The following is a 25,834-nucleotide window of genomic DNA, read 5'->3' as shown; positions in this document are numbered from 1 at the left end:
GGCCCACGATTATGCTACAACCACCCCCCCCGGGGGGGGGGAGGAAGCGAGAACGTCGGGGGTCCGGGCTCGCGTGGGGGTGGGGTGGGTGGGGTCAGCCTCAATTAGACGAAAGTGTAGCGTTTACTCCTCAACTCATGTCTCTGTGTTTGTGAGTGTGTGTCCCCCACCCGCATACCCGGCTGTCTCGCGTGGGGACAGAGTAGGCAGGAATCGGAAAGTAAAAGATAGAAAAAGAACTCTGCTTGCTAGGCGCGAAATGTTGAGGCGCCTCGACAGGAACGTTAAGAAAAAGCAAGAAGAAGGCGCGCAGCGGGACCCGGAGCCGGGGGATTGCATCACTTGCAGCTCCCCCACCAGAAAATGGGCTCCAAACAGCGGCCACCATCATGGCGCTCGGGTTGAGCTGCGCTTCCCGCGCGCCTTCGCCGAGCGCTCGGGCCACGGGCACCGAGCCTCCAGCCAGCATTTTGCAAACATTTCCTCTCTCGCGCGCGCGCGCGCGCCTGTATCCCCCACCCCCTCCTTCCTTTTGTGTGCTTGTGTAAGTGTGTGCGTGCGTCCGTGTGAATGCGTGTGTAGACTAGGGAACTTGAAGATTGTTTTTTTCCTCTCTTTTTTCCCTCTTGTGCTGGTGGTTGTAAACTTGATTGGCATTGGCTGCGCCTACTGACCCCTGCGCGGAGTCCACTAAGATTTAAGGTGGATCCGAGAGGCTGAAGCTACAGGCGGAGTCTCTCACTATTGCTGGTTTTGGAGGAAAAAAAAAAAGCCCTAAACCGGGCGCCCGCCGTGTTTTTACGCATCCCCTACGGTACCAGCCCTCACGCGCCCCGCCTGCCGTGCGCTTCCTCCGCCCACCTCCCGCTTCTTCCCTATTGGCCGATGAGTGCAGTTTGAATTTTTTTTTTTTTTTGATGCTTGTTTTCTTGTGAAAAATACAGTACCCAAGGTCGTGTGACAAAACCCACTTAAGCGGCCGGACTTGGGGTGTTTAGCTGGTTTTGTGGAGGCAGGATGGAAGAGTGTGGGCGGAGCTTCTGTTCCAAAAATTTCCCCCAAAGTGCGGTTGACAGTGCAGGCGGGTGGGAAGCTTGGAGCTGCGGTCAACAACCTGGAGACATTTCGGCGGGGCCAGAGATGTAGTATAAACGTTAATGGATGTCCAGGGTGCGCGTTTCGCCAGAAGTACTAGGGAGCCGCCGGCTGGAGTTCTGGGAAGGATGCACCTTCCCTTGCCTTGGAAAGGTAGAATTGGGGAAGGCGGGAGGGAAGAGCCTCACTACCAAGAAAAAGAGAAAAGAAACAAGAAATGCAAATATAAGGCGAAATTAATTTTTAAGGAAGCACCTAGTCAGAATTCATCATAATTCAGACAGTGTTATTTTTACTGAATTAAAAAAAACAAAAACTTTTCTGTCTCTGATTTCCAGAGTGCTTTTGTGTAAGGAAGGGGTTAAAATCGAGAGAAAGAATGACTTTAAAAGTGTCTCTTGACTTCTGAATCTGAAAATTAATTCCTTTGATAAAGTACTTGAAGATTTAGGATAATGTTATTTGTAATACAGGTCTAATACATATGATATACTTCATTAATTATAAAGCAATTATGTTTTACTTTATGGTGACAAATTTTAAAGTGTATCATAATCAAATCATTATATCTCCAGATTAGTGAAGTTAGCATAATACATAGTTGTGTTTTTGGGAGGGAGTGCTCAAATTTGTTACTCTTATGTCAGTGTAGCTGCAGATTTGAACCAGATGTCCAGCCCCAACATTCAGTCTGACAGTTTCTATATAGACTTCTCTATCCATTTTTTATAACCTCTTAAATTTAGCCCACCCAACTGAGCTCCTCGGATCACTATAAGCCAACCTGCTTGTGCCCTTAGCTAGGATTTTTTTTTTTGAGTTAAGATTGCCTGCCTCCAAATAGACTGGCTAGCCTCAAGAAGCAGTGAGCTCATCGTCCTTGGAAGTGTGAGTCAAGTACTAGTCTGGGTGGCCCCTTGATGAGGATATTGTAGAAAAGATTCAACTATTAAATGAATATGAGGACTCCTGATTTAAAGTCTGTTTCAGACCTTTGTGATACAATATTTCCAACCTTGGAGTTTCTGAGTTTCTACTAAATGAAGCAATCTTCCTTGCTCATGAGTGTTTTCTAGAGTTGTACTATCTTTTATGGTAGCCAGAAACCATATGTGGCTAGTATAAACTGAGATATGCTGTAAGTGTGAAATATACACCAAGTTTCTAAAGATTAATATGAAAAATATGTTAAATATATCAATAATTTTAATATTGATCACATGTTGAAATGACCATACTTTTGAATTATTAGGTTAAATAAAAACTTTAAATTTAATTTCAACAGTTTCTCTTCACTTTTTTTAGTGTGGTTACTAGGCAATTTTAATTTGCAGCTGTGATTTGCATTATACTTCTGTCTGACATTGCTGTTCTAGACCAACACACATGGTAACTTGAAGCCCCATCTTTAAGAGAGGCAGCTAGTAATACTGGGTAGGTGGTAACTCACAGCTACCACCTAACTTCCCTCCAAAGTCAAGACCCGAACTCAGCCTCTGGAACCTTTGAAAAGAATTCTGCCAACACAACCTACCATTTAATCTTTAACATTTAGTACTGGGTTTGAGCCTAGACCATGGAAATATGGTACACATATGTCTGAGTAAGTCAGATTTGATCACAGCTTTCCACATTTTGTAAACAGAGACTGGGCGGTCCAATATGTTAGGAACAACTCTGGAAAAAAAATTTAGACTCCCAAATAAAACTTCTACAGGTAACTTTTCGCTATCAGCAGACAGGAAGGTGGTGGAGAAATGGAGCAGTGTTCTCATTCTAAGATTGTATCTCTAACAGAAGACAAACAAATGAAAAGTGTGTTATATTCTTCGATAGGAATACTCAACATGATAAAGATGGCAGTAAATTTATTCCTTCTGAATTAAATGCATACCTTTACACTAAATTCTGATAAGTTCTGATTATCGTGTTTTGTTATATTCTCTGTTTCAGCACTCAGGACCAAATTATTTTAATTACTATAAATTTAGAATATGTTTGAATTTCTGGTAAAACTAATCCTCCATACCCCAACTAGTCCCTTTTTCATAATTTTCCTGGATTCTTTTGCTTGCCTCTCTTTTCCATATGAATTTAAAATGAATTTGCCCTGGCTGGGTAGCTCAACTGGTTAGAGCATGGTCCTGATACACCAAGATTGTGGTTTCCATTCCGGGTCAGGGTACATGGAAGAATCAACCAAGGAATGCATGAATAGGTGGAACAACAAATCAGAGTTATAAGAGGTCCTAAAAAGAGTACCTTGAATTAAAAATGAATTTGTTTAGTTGAAAATATAATCCCTATTGGCATTAATAAAATGAGATCTTTTTATTTTATTTTGTTATTATTTATTTAATCTATTCTGCTAGGCTGTGTCTCTTTTTGTTTGTTTGTTTTGTTTTTTTAATTAATTTTTTTATTTTAATGGGGTGACATTGATAAATCAGGGTACATATGTTCAGAGAAAACATCTCCAGATTATTTTCCCATTTGATTATGTTGCATACCCCTCACCCAAAGTCAAATTATTATTTTTTTAATAAAATGAGATCTTGATCTCACACTTTATACCAGGATAAATTCCTGAAGGATTTAAGTGAAGTGTTAAAAAAAAAAAAAATGAAGTCATGGACATACCAGAAGAAACCTCAAAGGATTTTAAGAAATATAATGTCAGAGTGGGTAATGTCTTTCCAAGTATGACACAAAGCATAGAATCCATCTAATATAATATTGGTAAATTTGCTGACATGAAAAAAATGTTTTGCATGGCAAAACCTGCTGTAGCGGAGTGAAAAAACAATGACGTGAGGGTTATGTGAGGATACTTAGTGCTACTGTGCTGTGTAGTTAAAAATGTTTAAAATGGTAACTTTTATGCTATGTGTAATTACCTACAATAGTGAATAAATAAATATATCTGTAACCACTGGAAAAATTTTAATGTTCATATGTGTTCTATGTAAAAGAATCTCACACAGCGTTCTGGGTCCCGTCCTCTGGGAGGCAGACACTGGTACAGTGGTTTGACTTCGGGCTCTGGAATCAGACAACGTACTTGGGTTTGAGTCCCACTTACCAAACTTACTGCCTGTGAGACTTGTTGCAAGTGACTTTCTTTCTGAAGTTTCAATTTCTTTGGCTATGTAATGAGGATGTTTACAGTTCTCTCACAGGGTTATTAAAACTATTCAGTGAGATAATGTGCAGTACTTGGCATAGGAGGTAGTTTACAGGGGTGGGCGAAAGTAGGTTTACAGTTACAATACAAATAAATAATTAATAAATGATGCAAGAATAAACTCTTGCATACTCACAACTGTAAACCTAATCCCCCCTTGTGTAATAAATAACCATTATCCATTTATAAACAGTGTGATTAACAGAGACATTCAGTTCTTATTTTGGATCCTTAAGTAACCACAACTAGTGCTATATTAACCTTGTTTTCTCACTTTAAAATATTTCTCTTATTACTCCTTCTTTGTGTGTGTGTGTGTGACAGAGACAGGGAGAGACAGAGAGAGGGACAGATAGGAACAGACAGGGAGAGAGATGAAAAGCATCAATTCTTCGTTGTGGTAGCTTGTTCATTGATTGCTCTCTCATGTGCCTTGACCCGGGAGTGGGGTGGGATACAGCAGACTGGGTGACCCCTTGCTCAAGCCAGCTCGGGCTGGGGAGCCTTGCTCAAACCAGATTAACCCCCACTCAAACCGGCGGCCTTGGGGTTTCAGACCTGGGTCCTCCAAGTCCCCGTCCAATGCTCTATCTACTGCGTCACAGCCTGGTCAGGCTTATGACCCTTAAGAAGAACAAATTATTTTTATGGGGCATTTAATGAACAGAATATTGTTAAAAAATGGTCAAAGTAGTAAATTTTATGATATTTAACTACAGTTTTTTTTTTTTGTTTTTTTTTTTTTTTTGTTTTTTTTTTTTTTTTTTTTTCATTTCTGAAGCTGGAAACGGGGAGAGACAGTCAGACAGACTCCCGCATGCGCCCGACCGGGATCCACCCGGCACGCCCACCAGGGGCGATGCTCTGCCCACCAGGGGGCGATGCTCTGCCCATCCTGGGCGTCGCCATATTGCGACCAGAGCCACTCTAGCGCCTGAGGCAGAGGCCAAGGAGCCATCCCCAGCGCCCGGGCCATCTTTGCTCCAATGGAGCCTTGGCTGCGGGAGGGGAAGAGAGAGACAGAGAGGAAAGCGCGGCGGAGGGGTGGAGAAGCAAATGGGCGCTTCTCCTGTGTGCCCTGGCCGGGAATCGAACCCGGGTCCTCCGCACGCTAGGCCGACGCTCTACCGCTGAGCCAACCGGCCAGGGCCTCAGTTTTTTAAAGCTTAAAAGATAAAGCGTTTGTTGAGGTTAAGGTCACTTCTATCTTAGAAGGGACCTGGTATAGATTTGTTTGTGGAACTAAATCAGTAACACTCACGCCCATAAACAGGCAATAGAAAATTGGGGAAAATGTTTGCAATCCATATCTCAAAGGGCTAATTTCCATAATAGAGTGTCTACAAATCAATGAGAAAAAGCAAACAATCAATAGAAAAATAAGCAAAGGCTACAAACACAGTTTTCAGAAAAGGAAATACAAAAGGCTTCTGAAATGTGAAAGCAAGTTGAGTTGTAGTTTGAGACTATTGGGATATAAAATATATACAGAATACATAAAGTAAATAGTGTTACAGTTAGTGCCACTCAGATGCAAAGGTGGCCATTATCCTTTCTTGATAGTTTAACCTTTGCTTCTCTCCCTTCTATCCAAGTCTGAGTGATTTTTTTCCAGTTTCATTGGTGACCATAGAAGCAAGAAGTCTGAGTTTACATGTGTGAAAACCAGGACCACCTTTTACATTCAGGGTAAAATCTCTCTCATCCAAACCGTTTAATCTTTGGCTTACTGGCATCACCTTACTTGCCTGTAGAACCCCTGCATCAGCCTCTTAAAACAATTATAGTGTTTTTCGACACATCTTGTTCATACCTGTTTTTTTTTAAACTTTTTTTTTAAGGACTTTATTAATTTCTCAGAGAGGAGAGAGAGAGAGAGGGAAAGAGGAATAGAGAGCGAGAGAGAGAGAGAGAGAGAAGGGGAGGAGCAGGAAGCATCAACTCCCATATGTACCTTGACCAGGCAAGCCCAGGGTTTCAAACCAGCCACCTCAGTGTTCCAGGTCGACGCTTTATTCACTGTACCACCACAGGTCAGGCCTGTTCGTGCCTGTTTTTAAAGCCTGTATATTGGCCAATAATCTGACTCTCCAAAATCATCACCTCAATCTGGCTTTTCCTTCAAGTTCTCTATTCTCTCTCTCTCTCTCTTTTTAAAGGAACCCATATTTTATTGATTGGTTTTAGAGACAGAGAGAAAAGAAGTGAGAGAGAGAGAGCACTCTCCCATTGCTCCATTTAGTTGTGCACTCATTGGTTGCTTCCTCTATGTGCCCTGACCAGGAATCGAACCTGCAACCTTGGTGCCTAGGGTTGACGCTACTACCAGTTGAACAACCAGCCAGGGCTGTTGTCTATACTCCTAAAAGCTTCAAGCAGAATTTATTATATAATTGACATGAAATGCCAAATCAGTAGAGAGAGGGAGGGGATATGATGGCGTAAATGGTGTTAGGTTAGAACCACACATATACAATGCATTTGATATTCTATACTGTGGCTTTACTCTTTGATTCAGTGGTTCCTCTTCTACAAATTTACCTTTGGGAAATGGTCAGATAGTTACTAATGATATACTCACCAGCATGATCATTGTGAAGTTACATATTAGACTTTGAAAAGAAACAAAAAAAGTAAACAAGCAAACAACATCCCCTTAGATGTAGGATTAAAGGACTGGTTATTTGATTGAACCAACTATTGTTATATCCAAGAATGACACAGATTGTAACCATTAAAACACTCAGGTAGCTTTATATATTTATATTAGTATAAAAAGTTGTCCATAATACTAAACCAGGTACAGAACAATATTTATGGTATGACTCCATCTAAAAAAAAAGTTAAAAATAAATTCACAGGTATATACATAGAACTAACTGGCCTAGAAACTGGTTACCTAGTTTCCATTCCTGAGAGAATTATGAAGAGACTTTAATTTTGTTCATTTCAGTATTGGTTGTATATTTCAATAATGAATTTTAATAAGAAAACAATATAAAGATATTCAAATTAAAAAATATCCTTAAAATTCTTGAATGGAGAACAAGTTTCTCTGTGTCTCACACACAGCTGTCTTATCAGGTATTAACACAGAACAAGGCATTTCCATAATTCATTTTCCTTCCATTTTTCTATTTAGTTTCAGATATTGTTAAATCCCTCTATGAATTATGAGGAGTGTGTGTGTTTGAGAATATGGTTTTGCTTCCAGGGCACGTAAGTAAGGTATAAATATCACCCCATTAACTCAGGACTATCTTAACAAACCATGGAAAATTGAGCCTATTCCATCGTTTTGCCACATGGGATCCCAGTGGTAACATTATCCCAAACTCACATTCCTTGATCTTTGGCATTTGGCACACCAGGATTCTGCTTGGAATTCAACAGCTCAACTCCCTGCCCATGGTTTAGTTACCTAGGACATAATGCTGGGGAGATTGTTTTAAGTTTCAATTTAGCAGACAAGTCTTGAGCTGTCCCTCTCCATGGGACAGACTTGGAGCATTAGAATCTCAGAATACCAAGTATGGGGGCTCACTGCATCCAGTCTTCATTTTACAAATTTACATTTTAAAAATTCTATTCCTTGATTTCCTGCAAAGTGAGGAATTTAAAGCAAGATGATTTAAATCATAAGCCTTTTGGCTTATGATTCTGTGATTCGTTTCCAAGTCAAGATCACGCAGTCCATCCCTGAGGATCAGGGTTTTTTTTCCAGGGAAGCTAGATTACTGATTTTTGGCTGCACACTACATAGTCACCGGAGTCAGAGGAAGATGATAGTACAATAGTGTAGGCTGAGGAGTGAACTTTTATTACCTTACTAGAAAAAAGCATGTGAAAGTATAACTTAGTGGTGGCTTAGAGGTACCAAACGCTGCTTTATTGTTGCATGCACATGCGTGGAGCCCCTGTGTCTTCAATATGACAAGCAGGAGCCCTGCCCTCATGGAGCTACAGGCTGTTGGAGGAGGTAGATAAGGAATCACAGCTGTAGTTATTTAATGCAATTTAGGTGAGTGTTCTGAAGGATATGTGAAATGAGGGGGACCTCAGAGCTTCTTCCTGCTCCTAACCAAGGTTTCCAGATGAGGGAGCCAGTGTGGGCGGGAATCCAGACTCTTGACCCATGCCAGCCTATGTTTACACAAAAGAAATGAGTCTTTAAAAATACATCCCCCAGCCTGACTAGGCGGTGGCGCAGTGGATAGAGTGTCAGACTGGGATGCGGAGGACCCAGGTTCGAGATCCCGAGGTGGCTAGCTTGAGCGCAGGCTTATCTGGTTTGAGCAAAAACAAACAAACAAACAAAAAAAAAACGGATCAAAATGGACCAAAGATTGCTGGCTCGAGCAAGGGGTTACTCAGTCTGCTGATGGCCCACGGTCAAGGCACATATGAGAAAGCAATCAATGAACTACTAAGGTGTCGCAAGGAAAAACTGATGATTGATGCTTCTCATCTCTCTCTGTTCCTGTCTGTCTGTCCCTATCTATCCTTCTCTCTGACTCTCTCTCTGTCTCTGTAAAAAAAAAAAAAAAAAAAGCCCTGGCCGGTTGGCTCAGCGGTAGAGTGTCGGCCTAGCGTGCGGAGGACCCGGGTTCGATTTCCGGCCAGGGCATACAGGAGAAGCGCCCATTTGCTTCTCCACCCCTCCGCCGAGCTTTCCTCTCTGTCTCTCTCTTCCCCTCCCGCAGCCAAGGCTCCATTGGAGCAAAGATGGCCCGGGCGCTGGGGATGGCTCTGTGGCCTCTGCCTCAGGCGCTAGAGTGGCTCTGGTTGCAACAGAGCGACGCCCAGGATGGGCAGAGCATCGCCCCCTGGTGGGCAGAGCGTCGCCCCTGGTGGGCGTGCCGGGTGGATCCCGGTCGGGTGCATGCGGGAGTCTGTCTGACTGTCTCTCCCTGTTTCCAGCTTCAGAAAAATGAAAAAAAAAAAAAAAAAAGAGGGATCAGGGTTATTTAAAAAAAAAAAACATCCCCCATAATGCCCTGGCCAGTTGGCTCAGTGGTGCCGGGCTTGTGATGTCTTATGATGTTCCAGGTCTGATTCCCACTCAGAGCACACAGGAGAAGTCACCATATGCTTCTCCACTCCTCCCCCTACTCCTTCTCTCTCTCTCTCTCTCTCTCTCTGTCTCTCTCTTCCTCTTTCCTTCCTATAGGCATGGCTTGATTGGTTTGAGCAAAGGTGGCCTTGGGTGCTGAGGATGGCTCCGTGGCCTCCGCTTCAGGCGCTAAAAAATGGCTCTGTTGCTGAGCAATGGAGCAGCGGCCCCACATGGGCAGAGCATCACCCCCTTGTGGGCCTGCTGGGTGGATGAGTCTGTCTCTCTGCCTCCCCTCCTCTCAATTAAAAAAAAAAAATTCCCCCATGTAGTGCCACCTGCGGTTTTCTGAAAGACCTCTGTATTGTAGTGGTCATCGCCCCGGTAGGATGCTATAAGAAAATGGGGCCTCATCTAGGGATAGGGGCTAGCAAGTCCCTCCTAAGGAAATGACCTTCAAGCTGAGACAGGGAGGAGTTAACCAGTGGAAGGCATGCAGGGAAGAAGAGAGATCCAGGCAGGGCACAGCTGAGGCCCCAGGTCAGAGAAAGACTTCAAGGAAGTGAAAGCAAGTGATTATGGTTGAGATGCTGTGAGTCAAGGGCAGCAGGAATGGGTGGTATGAATGGGAGTGGTGGAAAGTCCAGATGGTGCTGGGCCTTTCAAGCCACATTAGGAATTTTGGACTTGACTTCAAGAGCAATGGGAAACCATTGGGTAATTGAACAGAGTGACTTGAACAGGTTCAATTAAGCTTGTTTATTTCCTCATTTTCTTTTTTTGTGTGCATGACAGAGACCAGTGAGAGACAGAGAGAGGGACGGACAGACAGGAAGGGAGAGAGATGAGAAGCATCAATTCTTCATTGTGGCACCTTAGTTGTTCATTGATTGCTTTCTCATTATGTGCCCTGACTGAGGGTTACAGCAGAGTGAGTGACCCCTTGCTCAAGCCAGCGACCTTTCGGCTCAAGCCAGAGACCATGAGGTCATGTCTATGATCCCACACTCAAGCCAGAAACCCTGTGCTCAAGCCGGTGAACCCATGCTCAAGCCAAATGAGCCTACACTTGAGCTGGTGACCTTGGGGTCTTAAACGTGGGTCCTCTGTGTCCCAGTCCAGCACTCTATCCACTGCACCACTGCCTGGTCAGGCTTTTTCCTCGTTTTCTTATTCTAGTCAAAACCCGGTAGTCTTGCATTGGGATCGTTCCCATAGGGTGCAGGAAGGAAAGGTTAGACTTATACCTTTTTATTTCTTTGTGAACATACACAATACTGTATACAAAAAAAAAAAAAAAAAAGGTTTAAAGCTCTGGGTGTGTTTTTCAGTATGTGAAAGGGATGTGAAGTCTTTGGACCTTCAGAATAGACACTTGTCACAACTGATATATTTCAGGTGTTGAAGGAGGCCCCATGCAAACACCATGGCTGAGTGTGGGTCTGCTGAACGGGTAGGCTGAACAAGAGAGGCTCATCACTTCTGCTTCTCCTGCCACTCTGTTTGGCTTATAGTCTCTTATCGTTGTCATACTGCTTATGTCATTTTAGGAGCCAGCCCATGTTTTGCCAGTTGCTGGTACAACTGGTGTTTATCTTCCAAGCAAATGAGCAGTTTAGGGGTGATTTGTGAATCATTTCCTCAGTATTTTAGTCTTCATTTTTACTGAGCAGCCGAATTCAATGTTCACTAACACTTCGGCCAAAGCATTAACTATTGACGTGGTTTTGGAAAGAGACTTCGAAGTAGGGATAATAAAAATGAACAACCCACAGGGACTCTCGTGTTGTGTTTTGTTTTGTTTTTAATTGAAGATTAGTAAAAGAGAGACCTCTGCTGGCTAAACTGGTTTAACGGCCCCGAGTTGGTCTGTCACCCAACAAAAAGCTGTTCTTTGAGCTTTTACAGATAGGTGTTAGTACGTTGCAGGCTCAATGTTTGTTCATTTCCTCAGCTATCAACTCAGGTTCTTTGAAGCTAATCTGAGTGACCTCTAATTCCAAGCTGCAACCACGATTGTTTCTGTCCTTAGAAAAAGTCTTAGTCGTTTATATTTCTCAAAAAGTATAGGTTTAAATATCAACCCACGCCAAAACCCAGACCTGAAATAACTCCTGAATTTTATCTTCTTTGTTTCCTTTCTCACTTCTGCCCTTCATCTCCCTTTCTTCCCTTCTCCGGTAAAACCAAATAAAACAAATCTCCGCTCAAAAGAGAGTCCTGCTGATGAAAAGTGAGAAGGAGGGAATTTACCCGCTTATCTCTAGCTTATCCTCAACCGGCTATCTAGGCGCGGGGCCCAGGCTTGGGGTTGCGTACCTGAGGAGAACTGTGAATCCCATTAATGTCCCCTGATGGATTTGTTCAGCCGCGGGAACAAAGTGGGTGTACAAAGGGAAGGAGCCTGGGTGAGTGGAGACCCAGCGCTCGAGAACGTAGAGGATGGCTGTGTATTGGAAAAAAGGAAAGTTCTACTTGAGACCTTTTGTTTGTCCATGATGATGATGAGTGCCTACTATGTACCAGGCCCTGGGTGAAGCACCCTATGTGCCTTTATTCTGTTTCTTGCTTTGCCTCTCACTGCACAAACTTAAGGACAACTTTCTCTGGAATGTATTTAAGAGATGTGAACAACTTAAAACAAGGCCTGCATGAAAATAGTAGTTATGTATATGTTCATGATTTTATTATATTTTTTACTCTGGAATATGCCGCAATTCCTACACATGAGAAGAGGCCTTCCCCAGGCTCACTAGAGTAAGTCCTGGATTTGCTTCTAGAATGACACGTGCGGCCCCTGGGAGCAGAGGAGCAGAGAGGCCTCTTAGGTTTGGCAGGTTGTTTCCACACAGTGGCTCCCACGTCCCGTCTTCCAATGTCTGAGGACACTTGCAGTTTAAATATTCATTCTCCTTCTTTCAACAACCTCTTCCGGATTGGCTAACGCATGAGCTATGAGTATCAAGTGATGATCATTTTAATGCTGCTAAGGGACCTTAAGTCACCAGCCTCTAAGAATGTGGAAGCCCAGAGAGGTCGTCGGTTACCCAAGGTGACCCACTTAGCGGGCAGCTGAGGCGGCCTGGAACCCAGACCCCTGGGTTTTTGATGCAGCACCTCCTGTATGACACCCACTTTGTCTGCACTGTGCAACAGGTGGTTTTGCTTATACTTTCTGCTCCTCTTCTCAGGTTGCCTATCACTCCTTCTCTCAGCCCTCCACCCCAGCCTACTACATGCAGGCAACCCGGGCCCATCAGGGCAGCCACCAGTCCAGGCAGCTTTTCCTCCCTGTCCTAAACTTACTTATTCTGTTTGGGCCTTGTTCGGGCACTAACAAATCACGTGACTCACAAGTTTACTAAAAGATGTTCATAGATTTCTACCTCTGAAATGCCTATTAATCTTGGACATTTCTTTTTTCCTTCCTTTTTTTCTTTCGAGAGAGAGAGAGACAGGAAGGGAGAGAGAGGGTGAGAGGCACCAATTTGTAGTTCCTTTCAGTTTAATTGTGCATTGATTGGTTCTTGTACATGGCTTGACTGGAGTGAGCCAGTGTCCCCTTGCTCAAGCCAGTGACCTTTGGGGTCAAGCTGGCAGCTTTGGAATCCTGTGGATGATCCCCACCCCACACCCGTTCAAGACAGCAACCAGTGCTGATAAGCCCACGCTCAAAGCCAGCGACTTTGGGGCTTCGAATTGGCAACCTCAGTATTCTGGGTCAATGCTTTATCCACTGCACCACCATTAGTCAGGCTAATCTTGACATTTCTATGCTGCTGATAGTGTTGACTATTTTTCGTGTTTACCTTACATGTGTATATGTTAGAAACTGCCTTATACTTACTGCACTTTCCCTGCTCCCTCAGCATAACAGAGTGCCTTTTACTGGAAATACAGTTGTTTTTTAATCCAAAAGGATAAATCTCTACCCCTGGGAATTTTAGGCACTGTGGCAAGCCAATTATATTGATATTTTAAAACATGGTGTCTTTTTTGGGGTATTTTTCTGAAGTGAGAAGTGGGAGGCAGAGAGACAGACTCCTGCATGCACCCCACCGGGATCCACCTGGCATGCCCACCAGGAGGAGATGCTCTGCCCATCGGAAGCCATTCTGGCGCCTGAAGCAGAGGCTATGGAGCCATCCTCAGTGCCCAGGCCAACTTTGCTCCATTGGAGCTTTGGCTACAGGAGAGAAAGAGAGAGACAGAGAGAAAGGAGAGGGGGAAGGGTGGAGAAGCAGATGGGTGCTTCTCCTATGTGCCCTGGCCAGGAATCAATCCCAGGACTTCCACACACTGGGCCGACACTCTACTGCTGAGCCATCCAGCCAGGGCCAAAACAGGGTGTCCTTTTAAGAGTTTCAAATTATTCCCTGTTTTCTAATATGATGCCCTGGGTTATATTTTACTAAAGTTTTGTAAACGATAGATCACCCTGCTTCAGAATTAATTTATTCACGATCTGGCAGTTATTTTAAGGAGTGCTCATTAAGTATGCTAGACTGTGTCAGGCACTGAAGGCATTTTCAAAGAAGTTTGACATCTGCCTGTCTGTCCCCTTCTGGCTGCCTAGAAGGTGGATAAGATGGATGCAACTTGAGGAGGCATCCTTTGTTCCTGAGGATAGAAGGTGCATTGTGGGGACGAATGATACAGAAACTATAGGCGATGCCCCACCAGCTCCGCATTGCTTATCTCCAGAATTCCTTTACAGAAAAGAAAAATAAACTTTTATCTGGTTCAAGCCACTGTTATTTCTGGGCTCTGTTACTAGCTGCCAAATGCAAATCTTAACTGATAAAGAAGTCCTTGAGGATTTTTGAGCAGAGGCACTGATTCTGATTGGTGGCTCTGCAAGACGAAGACTTGGGGAGGGGAGTGTTCTGGGGCTTACAAAGAGATAAAGTCGGCTTGGCAGGTGGGGACTGACAGTGCTGGGACACTTTGAATGAGGAGAATACACATCTTGCACAGGGTCATTGATTTGGGTTTTTTTCCCAGGACACCTCTGCTAAGCTCCTATTATACAGTGGTTATTTAAATATGTAGTTATTGAGAAATTTGCATTCTGCTATTGTCAAGTGTCCTGGAAGCTAGGGAGATCGAGAAGATGGATACTCTTTGTGTCTTAAATAATCAGGCAAAAACTGGAATAGGAAGAGTATCAGTGTTGCAGCAAAGTGAAGTTGTCATGTGTTCAAAACTCCTGCAGACCTTTTCAAGGAAAGAAACTTTTGTTACATGTGATTGTCTAATCAAGATACTGTATTTGAAATGTATCCTTTACTGAATAGCAATTGTAAATCATATTTAAAAAATACATCTTGGAGTAACTTGCAGGGTAATTTCATATGCTAAAAGCTCCTAAAAGGGAAAAAAATCTGTTCTGTTAGTTTATGCTAGGCTTCATGTAATCACATGATAATTTCGTATCTCTTAGATTAGGAGATTTTTAATTATTGTCTACATGAATTATAAAAATATAATATAACATAGCTTTCCTCTGAACTAGTTGTGCTAACTCAATATTCAACTCTCTCTGTTTCCTAAAAAATGGGTTGGCAATTCCAAAGTTCATTTCAAATCTGGGTCAAACTGGTAATTAGAAGCCTAAATACAACTACAAATTTCAAGGTCCTGTAAGGAAGTGGCCTTCAATCTTTCTTCCTCTGCATGAGGAAGGGCAAATGTGCATAGTAGGACCTGAAAATTCTCGCTCATTATTTATGTCTCCCACTTCTCCTAATCTGACAAAAATACACTAGAATGCAAATGACTGAATATTAGGTTATAATCTGGACTGTTTCAAGTTTCCATACTTTGCTCCTATCAACTCCATTGTAATAGTCACATATGACTGATTGTCCCTGGTTTGTTTGTTTGTTTATTTATTTATTTATTGTGATAGAGACAGAGAGAGTCAGAGAGAGGGACAAATAGGGACAGATAGACAGGAAAGGAGAAAGATGAGAAACATCAATTCTTCATTGTGGCTCCTTAGTTGTTCATTGATTGATTTCTCATATGTGCCTTGACCAGGGGGCTACAGCAGACCGAGTGACCCCTTGCTCGAGCCAGCGACCTTGGACTCAAGCTGGTGAGCTTTGCTCAAACCAGATGAGCCCACACTCAAGCTGGCGACCTCGGGGTCTCGAACCTGGGTCCTCCACATCCCAGTCCAAAGCTCTATCCACTACGCCACTGCCTGGTCAGGCTGTCCCTGGTTTATAATGGGGAGAAATATAAAAAATTATTCTCCTAACCTGTGATGGCACAGTGGATAGAATGTTGATCTGGAATGCTGAAGTTGCCAGTTCAGAACCCTGGGCTTCCTGATCAAGGCACGTAGGAGAGGCAACTGTGAGTTGTTGCTTCCTGCTTCCCCCTGCCCCCCTCACCTTTCTCTCTCTCACTCCTCTCTCTAAAATCAATAAATAAAAAATTTTTTAAAATGATTTAAAATATTAGGTTTTTGTTTTACCTTCCTGAAGTGCCCGTTGCATTTTGCTAGAGTCTGCACACAGAGAAAAAACCCCACTAGTCTGATAAACAGATGTTCTCTCTCTACAGTTAAAAAAAATATAACAATAGCCAATATTTATGGAGCACTTCGTATGTGCTAAGCTACTTATCTATGTTATTTCTTTTAATCCTGATGAAAATTCTGAGAAGTTGCTGTATCAATGAGGAAACTGAGCCTTGGAACTCAAGGCTCAAGGTCACGTTCAGCAGCTGAACCAGCACTCAAATTTAGGTCTTGCTGACTCTCAGCCTGGGTTTAGAGGCTGTCCTGTTATTCCAGTAAGTAATCTCAATGAGAACCAAGCCAACTGGCTCAGTTTGACACTTGATCCAAAATCATTCTCTTTTACTTTCTGCCAGATTGGAAGACCAAGTAGTGATTAAATATTTTTGGCCAGCAATATCTTGCCATTTGTGGAAAAATGATACCCCCAAATCTTTAATAATTGTTTCATTAAGAACAAAAACAAAGCTCCTGCTAAACATTGGAATGAGTACAGGAAAATCTCTTTTCTTCTCTGTACCTCAGTCTGTCTGGAGGCAAGATGCCAAGAACAGCATCCCTTTCGAAGTTGCATGGGAAGAAGACAAACAGTGGATGCTACTCCGTTATGATTAGTAGACATTTCTGGTGGCAGATGACAAATAGCATTTTAAGGGTAGGAACCCCTTCTTAAGGGATGAGGGCCATTTTATGGTAAGAGAGCTCAAGGAAGGAGTTTTTAAAAATATGAGTTTGTCTCTGAGCTTCCTTTTGCTTTAAGCTCCCTGTAGATTAAGGTGTTTCTCAGAGTCCGCCTTCTTGCATGATAGGTGACAAGGCCTGCTCTAGAGTTTTATCATTTGCTGCATTTGTTTGTGTTGGTTTCCTACCTCCTACATTACTTGCTTGGGGGAGGGGGACCCAGCTTCCTTTGGAAAAGGTTGTAGGTAGATAAGAGCCTAGCGATGTTTGTTAATTTGTTTATTTAGTTAGGGGTCTCATTAAAAAGACCATCTCCTTTGTGCAGTTAAAGAGCTCCCAGGGGGTGTTTCTCATTATAAATATATTATTATAATGTGTGAAAATAGTGGCTAATGGAAGTGCTACAAAATATTAGCTATTATTAATAAGAGTACAAGTCAATATTATGCCTAATTGGAGGAAGCTGATTTACACACACGTGGCAACTTTTTAAAACATAGCCTTTCCCTACCTGTTTACTGATATTTCACTGTATCCATTCCCATCACAGCCTGTTCTCCCTCAATTTGCATAGTATATTCATATAAATGCATTCTTCCATTCAGTTTTAGCAGCTGGAGCACTGTATTTGTTTCCCTTTCCTCCGTTGTTCTGTTCTGTACAAAGTGAACATTGACTACACATTAGTCTTTACTTCGGGAACACTGAGAACAATTCAAAGCCAAGGGAATGTTGTAACACTATTTAATAATCGGATATCACATGGCCCATGCTGGGAATAATAGGTATGTTTCCTTTAGGGCTGCTGTGTTAGACCTGCTTCCTAGGGCCAGTGCCTCATTCCTGAACATAATATATCTTAATTAATCAAATGAGAACCAGGCCATGTGGATAGGGTCTAACTACATTAGGGCTTGGCATAATCTGAGGCTTAATTCTGTGGCCATCTGGCCGAGTCGTTGAGACAGCTCAAGTAACAGTGTGACCTATGGCTCTCACACCTGGGGTCAGGGAGAATTACCTAGTGTAGCTCTGAGGATGTGCGTTTGCAATTTGTTCAGGCAAATATCTCTCTGGGAAGGAGATCTGTATCATTTTTCTCTTTTCCTTCCCTCCTTGCTTCCAAAAAAGAATGTATTGAGCATCTACTATGTGCTAAGTATTAGGTATGGAAAACATTATTCCTGCCCTCAAGGCCTCAAGGAGCTCAGAGGTGTGTGTGTGTGTGTGTGTGTGTGTGTGTGTGTGTGAGAGAGAGAGAGAGAGAGAGAGAGAGAGAGAGAGACCACAGTACAGTGCATTATGAACAGTACAGTGGGTTTGAGAAAGTGTCTGTGAGAATACCCATGGGCAAGGACGACTTTGGGAAGTCTGTGCTAAGGAGATGTGATTTTAAGTACTGAAGGGTAAGTAGGAATTTGCCTGCCCCAAACCAACAAAAAAGTAGAAGGTGGGCTGTCTGCGTGGCTGAACAGAACTATGAAAGCACTGGGTTGAGGCATGGGGGCATGTGATTAGGAAATATGACTTATAGTTAGGTGTTTCTAGTGCCTCTCTGCATGATTCACAAAATGAGACACTTTGTGGATATGCTTCTGAGTTTTCTCTATGGCTATGGTAACCATCTTCTAAAATCAGCTTTAGGTAGGCCAAGATTCTTTTTGCTCTACTCTACAGTGTGGAATTTTGGAGGATCCGTAGAGCTCTTATGAGTCTATTCTCTGTCTGGAGACAGATGTGAGTGAAAGGCTGAATCCTTGAATCCACTACCAGTTACCTACTGCCACTCAGTGGTAACTATGCAGAGAGTATATGCCAGGCAAAAACATTTTATAGCATTTGCATTTCCTGTTCCACTGAATAATGCTGGACTTCAAGAGTCACACCAATTCCTTTTGCCTAGACTCCCCCTACCCCCTTCACTTTTCTCCTTTACTTTAGGCTATTTCCTATTGACTAAAATGGAGCCCTACCCATAAATGAAAGCAGAACCTGGACTATCCTACTATGGGTTTGAAAGAATGCACAGAAGGAAAGTACAAGAAGTAAGAGGGCTAAGTTAGAAAAAGCCAAGATGGAGTGAGTCATGTGAAAGAGCAGCCAGGGGAACCTCACGCTCCCAGCTATTGTCTTACCTTAGTATCACTATTGAACTCAATCTTCGGTAGGAGTAGCCCTTGGAAGTGGAACCTGAACCCAAACTTGGCGATGGATTGCAAGTGACTTTGGCTTGAGGTCTCCCCAGTAGTCTTGCTGAGTTTTTTTTAGAACTGCACTGCAGTCTAAGACACTTTTACTCTCTGTCTTCCTTCCTTCCCTGTCTCTTTCACTCACGGTTAGACCTGCATTGTGGTCTGTGTCCCCAATGTCACCTCATTTCCTCCATAGACATTTTCTTGTATGTCTGATTCCATCTTGGTGGCTGTTTCTTGGAGGACCCAGAACAATATTGGATGAAATGGGCAAAGGAATGTTGTTTTTGTTCTAAACATTTTAATACTGAGATTCAAAAGTAAGAAAATGTATTTCTTGTATCAAAAGAACAATTAAAAGAAGAATAGAGCCTGACCTGTGGTGGCGCAGTGGATAGAGCGTCGACCTGGAACGCTGAGGTCGCTGGTTCGAAACCCTGGGCTTGCCTGGTCAGGGCGCATGTGGGAGTTGATGCTTCCTGCTCCTCCCTTCTCTCTCTCTCTCTCCTCTCTAAAATGAATAAATAAATAAAATCTTAAAAAAAAAAAGACATAAAAAATTAAAATAAAAAAAAAGAAGAATAGAAAGGGAATAAAAAGATGTACCAAACAAACACATCAAGAGCAAGCCATTGAACAATATTAAAGTTATAGAAAACAGGAGTAATAGGGCATGAGATACAAGAGGATATAACAATTTTTTTTTCTTTTTTTGTATTCTTCTGAAGCTGGAAACGGGGAGGCAGTCAGACAGACTCCCGCATGCGCCTGACCGGGTGGCATGCTCCCCAGGGGGCGATGCTCTGCCCCTCTGGGGCGTCGCTCTGTCGAGACCAGAGCCAGTCTAGCGCCTGAGGCAGAGGCCATGGAGCCATCCCCAGCGCCCGGGCCATCTTTGCTCCAACGGAGCCTTGGCTGCGGGAGGGGAAGAGAGAGACAGAGAGGAAGGAGAGGGGGAGGGGTGGAGAAGCAGATGGGCGCTTCTCCTGTGTGCCCTGGCCGGGAGTCGAACCCAGGACTTCCACACGCCAGGCCGACGCTCTACCACTGAGCCAACTGGCCAGGGCCGGATATAACAATTTTAACATGCACATTTGAAAAAAAATATGTGGTGGTGGTAAAATAATAAAAATGCAATTTTCTGTGGCATCCCCCAACCCCCTAAGCTCTATTTGGTGGCAGTAGCCTCACTGGTGGTCCCTGGTTGAATCTCAGTCTTGGGCTGTTCCAGTAGCTTACTAGCTCACTAACTCACTGTTATGTGATAAAAATCTTCTTTCAACCTGTCAGTTCAGTAATTAAAATGATCCAGTTTGATGTTTACCCAAAACGTAATCTTCATTCAAGGGAGAAACTTCTCCTCACCTATCAGCAGGAACAAGAACCATCCTGTGGGGCCTCTTCAGTTCTAAACAGAATGAGCGCTGTCACTTTTGCTTTATTCTATTTGTCAAAGCAAGTCACATGGCTAACTCCAACGTTAAAATTCAAGGAAATATACTTATTCCTGACCAAGGAACAACTACAAAGATACATGGTAAAGGATGTGCTTAGAGGGAGAAGCAGAAGTCTATTTATTCAATCTTCCATAGTACCAAAGGGAGAAAATCTAATTAGCTGTGCTTGGTACATGTGTTCATCCTCTGACTGTTCCTTTTGGGCAGAATGGGGACATGTTAGTATCACAGGAACTATAATAGAACCGCATGCTTGAAAAGAGTCAGAAGAGCTCTTCCTCCTGGAAGAGATACTGATCCTGGCAGAAAGGGGGAGTGCTGACAGAAGAAACAAGTAATATTCACTACTACGCCCCCCATGCCCTTCTACTCAGTCCCTATCATCATTCTTTCACATAGGTACTACCAATACCCTCTTTTTACAGTTGAGAAAATTGAGGTTAAGGGAGGTTATGCAGGCCCTCGTCAGATGGCTCAGTGGGTAGAGCATATCCTGGTGCACTGAGATTGTAGGTTCCATCCTTGGTCAGGGCACATACGAGAAGCAATCAATGATCGCACAACTAAATGGAACAACTAAGTGGAACAACGAGTTGATGTTTCTCTTTTTCTCTCCCCTCCCTTTTCTCAAATCAATGGGAAAATTAAAAAAAATAAAAAAGATGACACATCTTGAGGGATGGAGATTTTTGGATTAAAAATATAGATTTATTAATTCACCACAGCTATGGTGATCAAGAAAGCGGTGTGTATCACAAGGATAGACACAAGGATCAATGGAACAGAATACATAGTCCAGAAATCGATCTAGTCATGTATTGTCAATTGATTTTTGACAAAAGGGCAAAAACCAATTCAATGTAGGAAGTATAGTCCTTTCAATATGTGCTGTTGGAACAAATAACAATGATATGCCAAAAAAGGAAAGAAAAACAAAGAACTTCAACCTATGTCTTTCATCTTATGCAATAATCACCTCAAAATGGATCATAGAATTAAATGTAAAATTGTAAAGCTTCTAGAAGAAAACATAAGAAAAATATATTTGGGAACTTGAATGAGGAGTTCTTAGATATGACACTGAAAACATTATCTGTGAAAGGAAAAAATTATAAGTTGTACTTTATCAAAATTACAACTTTTGCTGTCAAGAGAATGAAAAGACAAAGCACAGACAAAGAGAAATATTTTTAAATCACATACCTGTCAAAGGTCTTATATGCAGAATTTATAAGAACTTTCAAAACTTATAACAAACATTTTTAAAATGGGCAAAAGATTTTGAGCTGATACTTCATGAAAGAAGACATAGGGATGGAACATAAGCACATAAAATATGTTTAACATTATTATTAGTTAGGGAATTGCACATTCAAACCACAGTGAGATAATACCACACACCTATTAGAATGGCTAAAAACCCAACCCAAATCAAACCAAGCTAAAACAAGACATAAAACTGACAATATGAGCCTGACCAGGCGGTGGCGCAGTGGATGGAGCGTCGGACTGGGATGCAGAGGACCAGGGTTCGAGACCCCGAGGTCGCCAACTTGAGTGCGGGCTCATCTGGTTTGAGGAAAGGCCCACTGGCTTGAACTCAGGGTCGCTGGCTCCAGCAAGGGGTTGCTCGGTCTGCTGAAGGCCCGCGGTCAGGGCACATATGAGAGAGCAGTCAATGAACAACTAAGGTGTTGCAATGCGCAACGAAAAACTAATGATTGGTGCTTCTCATCTCTCTCTGTTCCTGTCTGTCTGTCCCTGTCTATCCTTCTCTCTGACTCACTCTCTTGTCTCTGTAAAAAAAAAAAATAAAAAAAAAATAAAAAAAACAACAACAAAACAAACCCTGACAACATGAAATGCTGACAAGGATGTAGAACAACTGAAAATCTCATACATTGCTGGTAGGAATGCAAAATGGTACAGCCACTTAGGAAGGAAAAGAGTTTGGTAGTTACTTATCAAGATAAACATGTACTTACAACATGATCCAGGAATCCTAGATGTTTACCCAAGAGAAATGAAAACTTAAATTCACTCAAAAACTGTACCTGAATGTTTATTGCAGCTTTATCCAGAACTGCCAAATACTGGAAACACAAATATGTCCATCAACAATTGGATGGATAAATTGTGGTATATATCCATAAAATGGAATACTACTCAGCAATAAAAAAAGGAGAAGGGAAACTACTGATATATAGAAGGTTTGGGTGAATCTCAAATGCCTTTTGGTCAGTCAAAGAAGCCAAACCCAAAAGACTACAAACCATATGATTCCATTTATATGGCATTCTCAGAAAGACAATAGGATGGAGACCATATCAGACTTGAGGTGAGGAGATGTATTTTATTTTTTAAAATTATTTTTATTTATTAATTTTAGAGAATAGAGAGAGAGAGACAGAGAGAGAGAAAAGGGGGGAGGAGCAGGAAGCATCAACTCCCATATGTGCCTTCACCAGGTAAGCCCAGGGTTTTGAACCGGCAACCTCAGTGTTATAGGCCAACGCTTTATCCACTGCGCCACCACAGGTCAGGCTGGTGAGGAGATGTATTGACTACACAGAAGCAGCACCAGGGGATTGTTTGGGCCCATGCAACTCTTCTGTATCTTAATGGTGCTGGGGCACCAAACTGCTGCCTCACTTCCTAGAGAAGAGTAAAAGGATGCACATGTTTTTCCAGTCTAGGGAGCTAATAGTGAACAATCTTCACTTCTGCTTTGTGACTGAAATAATCATATCTACAAGTCAGATTCTCCCTAAGGGCTTTTGACAGAGCACCAGTTGAGAATTTCAGAGTCATGGACAAGCTTAGATGCTTAGGTAAGATGTGGCATGCAGAATAATGGCTTCCCAAAAGATCTACGTTATAATTACTGGTACCTGTAAATGTGTTACCTTAAGTGGCAAAAGAGTCTTTACATATGTGATGAATGAACCTTGAGATGGGGAAAATATTTTGGATTATCTAGGGGGGGCCCAATATAATCAAATGAATCCATAAAAGCAACAACAGAGAATCTTTCCAGCCATGCTTTGTATTTCTCCATAGTACTGCTATCACCATGCAGTAGGCAGAATACTGGCTCCTCAAAGATGCACACGTCCTAATCCCCAGAATCTGCGAATATGTTATATTCCATGGCAAAGGGGAGTTCAGGTTGCAGATAGAATTAATTTGCCAACTTTCTTGCCTTCAAGTAGGAAGATTATTTTTGGAAAAAGTGGAAGAGGAAAGCAGAAGAGGTCAGAGTGAAGTGATGAGAGGACTCGACCTGCTCTTGCTAGCTCAGATAGTGAAGATGTAGAAGGGGCCATGAGCCAAGAAATGAAGGGGGGTCTCTAGAAGCTGGACAAGGCTGGGAAAGGATTTTCCCCTAGAGCCCCCAGGAAGGAACCAGCCCTGTCAACAGCCTGATATCATCTAGTCAGACTTGTAATGGACTTCTCGTCCATAGCACTGCAAGAGATTAAGTTTATATTGTTTCAAGTAACTACATTTGTGGTAATTTGTTACGGCAGCAACAGAAAACTAATACACGAGTGGAATGTATTTTTCTTAAGCTTGAGGGGAAAATATTAGGAGTAGAGACCTCTTGGTTTCCTGGGTCCTCAACCCTGGGCTGTAGGCAGGTGATCTATTTGTCTACTTTCATAATCAGCCCATTGCCACGAGGATCAGATATGAGCCTGACAGTAAACTTGTTGGGGTGTTTACTGAGTGTAATATTTATTGAACATTAAACTGCATTCCTGTTGCCCATGCCCAGTGTTACAGAACACCCTCTCCCCGCTCCTGGCCTCCTCTTGCACAGGTGATAGGGCCTCATTTAACCAAGTTTTATGTTGTGTCTACCCCCACGTTGAGATCCGTGGTCCCAGTCTGCATTTCCTTACCAGACATCACTACAAACAGTGCCTTTCCAGACCCCATATTTGCTTCACCCTGACATAGCTTTTTCTTCCTTCTACTTCTTGACTGCCTGAGGTTTTGTTTTTATGTCTGTGTGACAAAGGGAAAATGTATTAAAATGATGTACTGGCAATACCTCCCTTCTTGTCTACAAGGAAGAATGAATGCTTTGTGTGCTCACTCACTAGAGGGCCTTTGTTAAGTTAAGCAGGGTATTGGCAGTGAGGAGAATTAAAATGTCGAGAGGAGACCAAATTGCTCTACCCACCACAGAAGGGGGCGATACTTAGAAGGAAATTTTATACGAAGATTGAAGAAAAGAGGAAGTAGAGATGGGCGAGCTATAAACTGTAGAACCTTTGAGGAAAGAGAAAGAAACCCAAAGAATATCTAAAAGGAAGGTTTCCTACAGAATGTGTAAGATAATATCCTCTTTGCCTTCCCAAGGAAACACTCAGTCAATGTTAGATTTGTGGGAGTTTGGATGCATCAGTCGCTGAGATTGGCCTTCAGGCGAGAACAGGATGAACCCAGCCCAGATAGTTCAGTGTCAGGTGGCGACAGGGAGGAAAAAGGGAATGAAGGATGTAAAGTGTTCTTTCCAGTAGCAGTTCTTTCAGCAGGCATGTTTGCTCAGTACTCAGGAAGAATTCTTCAGAAAGGTTTCAGGAGGCAGGTACACCTCAGAGTGGTCCAAGAAAGACAGAAAGAAGAGGATGTTTATCTGCCTCTTCCTCCTGCCTCCTTTCCCTTGGCCAGAGCTTATCCTATACAGAGTTAAGAACTCCCAAACTCCCGAGTGGTGTCATCTGGCCGCTTGTTGACCACTCAGGAAATTAATCTCACACCTCGTGGTGTGGCCATCTCATTCAAGTCTGGAAGTAGGATGTGGCTTGCATGGCTGAGGAACTGACAAAAAGAAGGAACAGAAGGAGCAATGGAAGGAATCTGAGAAGGCTGAAGATGTTTGTCTCTGTGACTGAGAAAAACTTTCATTTAAGTCTTGCTCTGGCCCTGGCCGAGTAGCCCTAGTTGGTTAGAGCATCATCCTGAACACCAAGGTGTGGGTTCGATCCCCAGTCAGGGCACATACAAGAATCAACCAACAAATGCATAAATAAGTGGAACAACATAATCAATGTTTTTTTTCTCTTTCTCTTATGAAACAAACAAACAAAAATCATGAAACAAACAAAAACATGATTCTAAATTGTGAATCATATTTTTAAGTGCATGGCTAATACAGGTATGAACTTAAGTGTTTTCATAAAAACATATGGAAAACTATATATTTAAAGGAGTGGGAAATCATCCACTAATACTAATTGATAATGCCTGAGAAATCTTATCTTTAGACTTCCAAATTATAACCATCGCACTCCAGTCCCACCAGGTAGCAGCTTCTACCATCTTGGTTTTACAAAAATCAAGTTAGTAAGAACCCAAGTAATACGTACATACATTTTACCAGTGAAAAAAATTGAACAAACACTGACCTTACAGGTGAAGACAATTGCATTAATGTGATACCTGATTTTTCTCTGCCCTCTCTCAACTCTGAACTAAGGAGGGCATGATTTAATTGGCAAGTCTGGGGAAAATAAAGTGGGCGTGCTCCACTCATTTCTGTCCCTTTTCCTCTTTGGAATCCAGCCAGCATGAGGCCTGCTGGGCGGGGGTGGGGGTGGAGTGGGGGGTGGGGGGGTGGGGGTGGGGTGCAGG

General features: G+C 42.6%; 1 protein-coding gene across 1 annotated transcript in view; it reads left to right on the top strand.

Annotated features, from left to right (window-relative positions):
- The first annotated feature begins 993 nt into the window (after positions 1-993).
- Positions 994-25,834, top strand: part of APOLD1 (apolipoprotein L domain containing 1) — a 52,987-nt gene continuing 28,146 nt past the window's right edge. Inside the window, exon 1 of the mRNA XM_066355484.1 lies at positions 994-1,248. The gene's annotated coding sequence lies outside the window, so the exon portion shown is untranslated. The remainder of the gene's footprint in view (positions 1,249-25,834) is intronic.

The sequence above is a fragment of the Saccopteryx leptura genome, chromosome 1 (assembly GCF_036850995.1).
Source record: "Saccopteryx leptura isolate mSacLep1 chromosome 1, mSacLep1_pri_phased_curated, whole genome shotgun sequence".
NCBI lineage: Eukaryota > Metazoa > Chordata > Mammalia > Chiroptera > Emballonuridae > Saccopteryx > Saccopteryx leptura.
The sequence above is the reverse complement of the archived record's forward strand: the minus strand, read 5'-3'. Positions and strand labels throughout refer to the sequence as shown.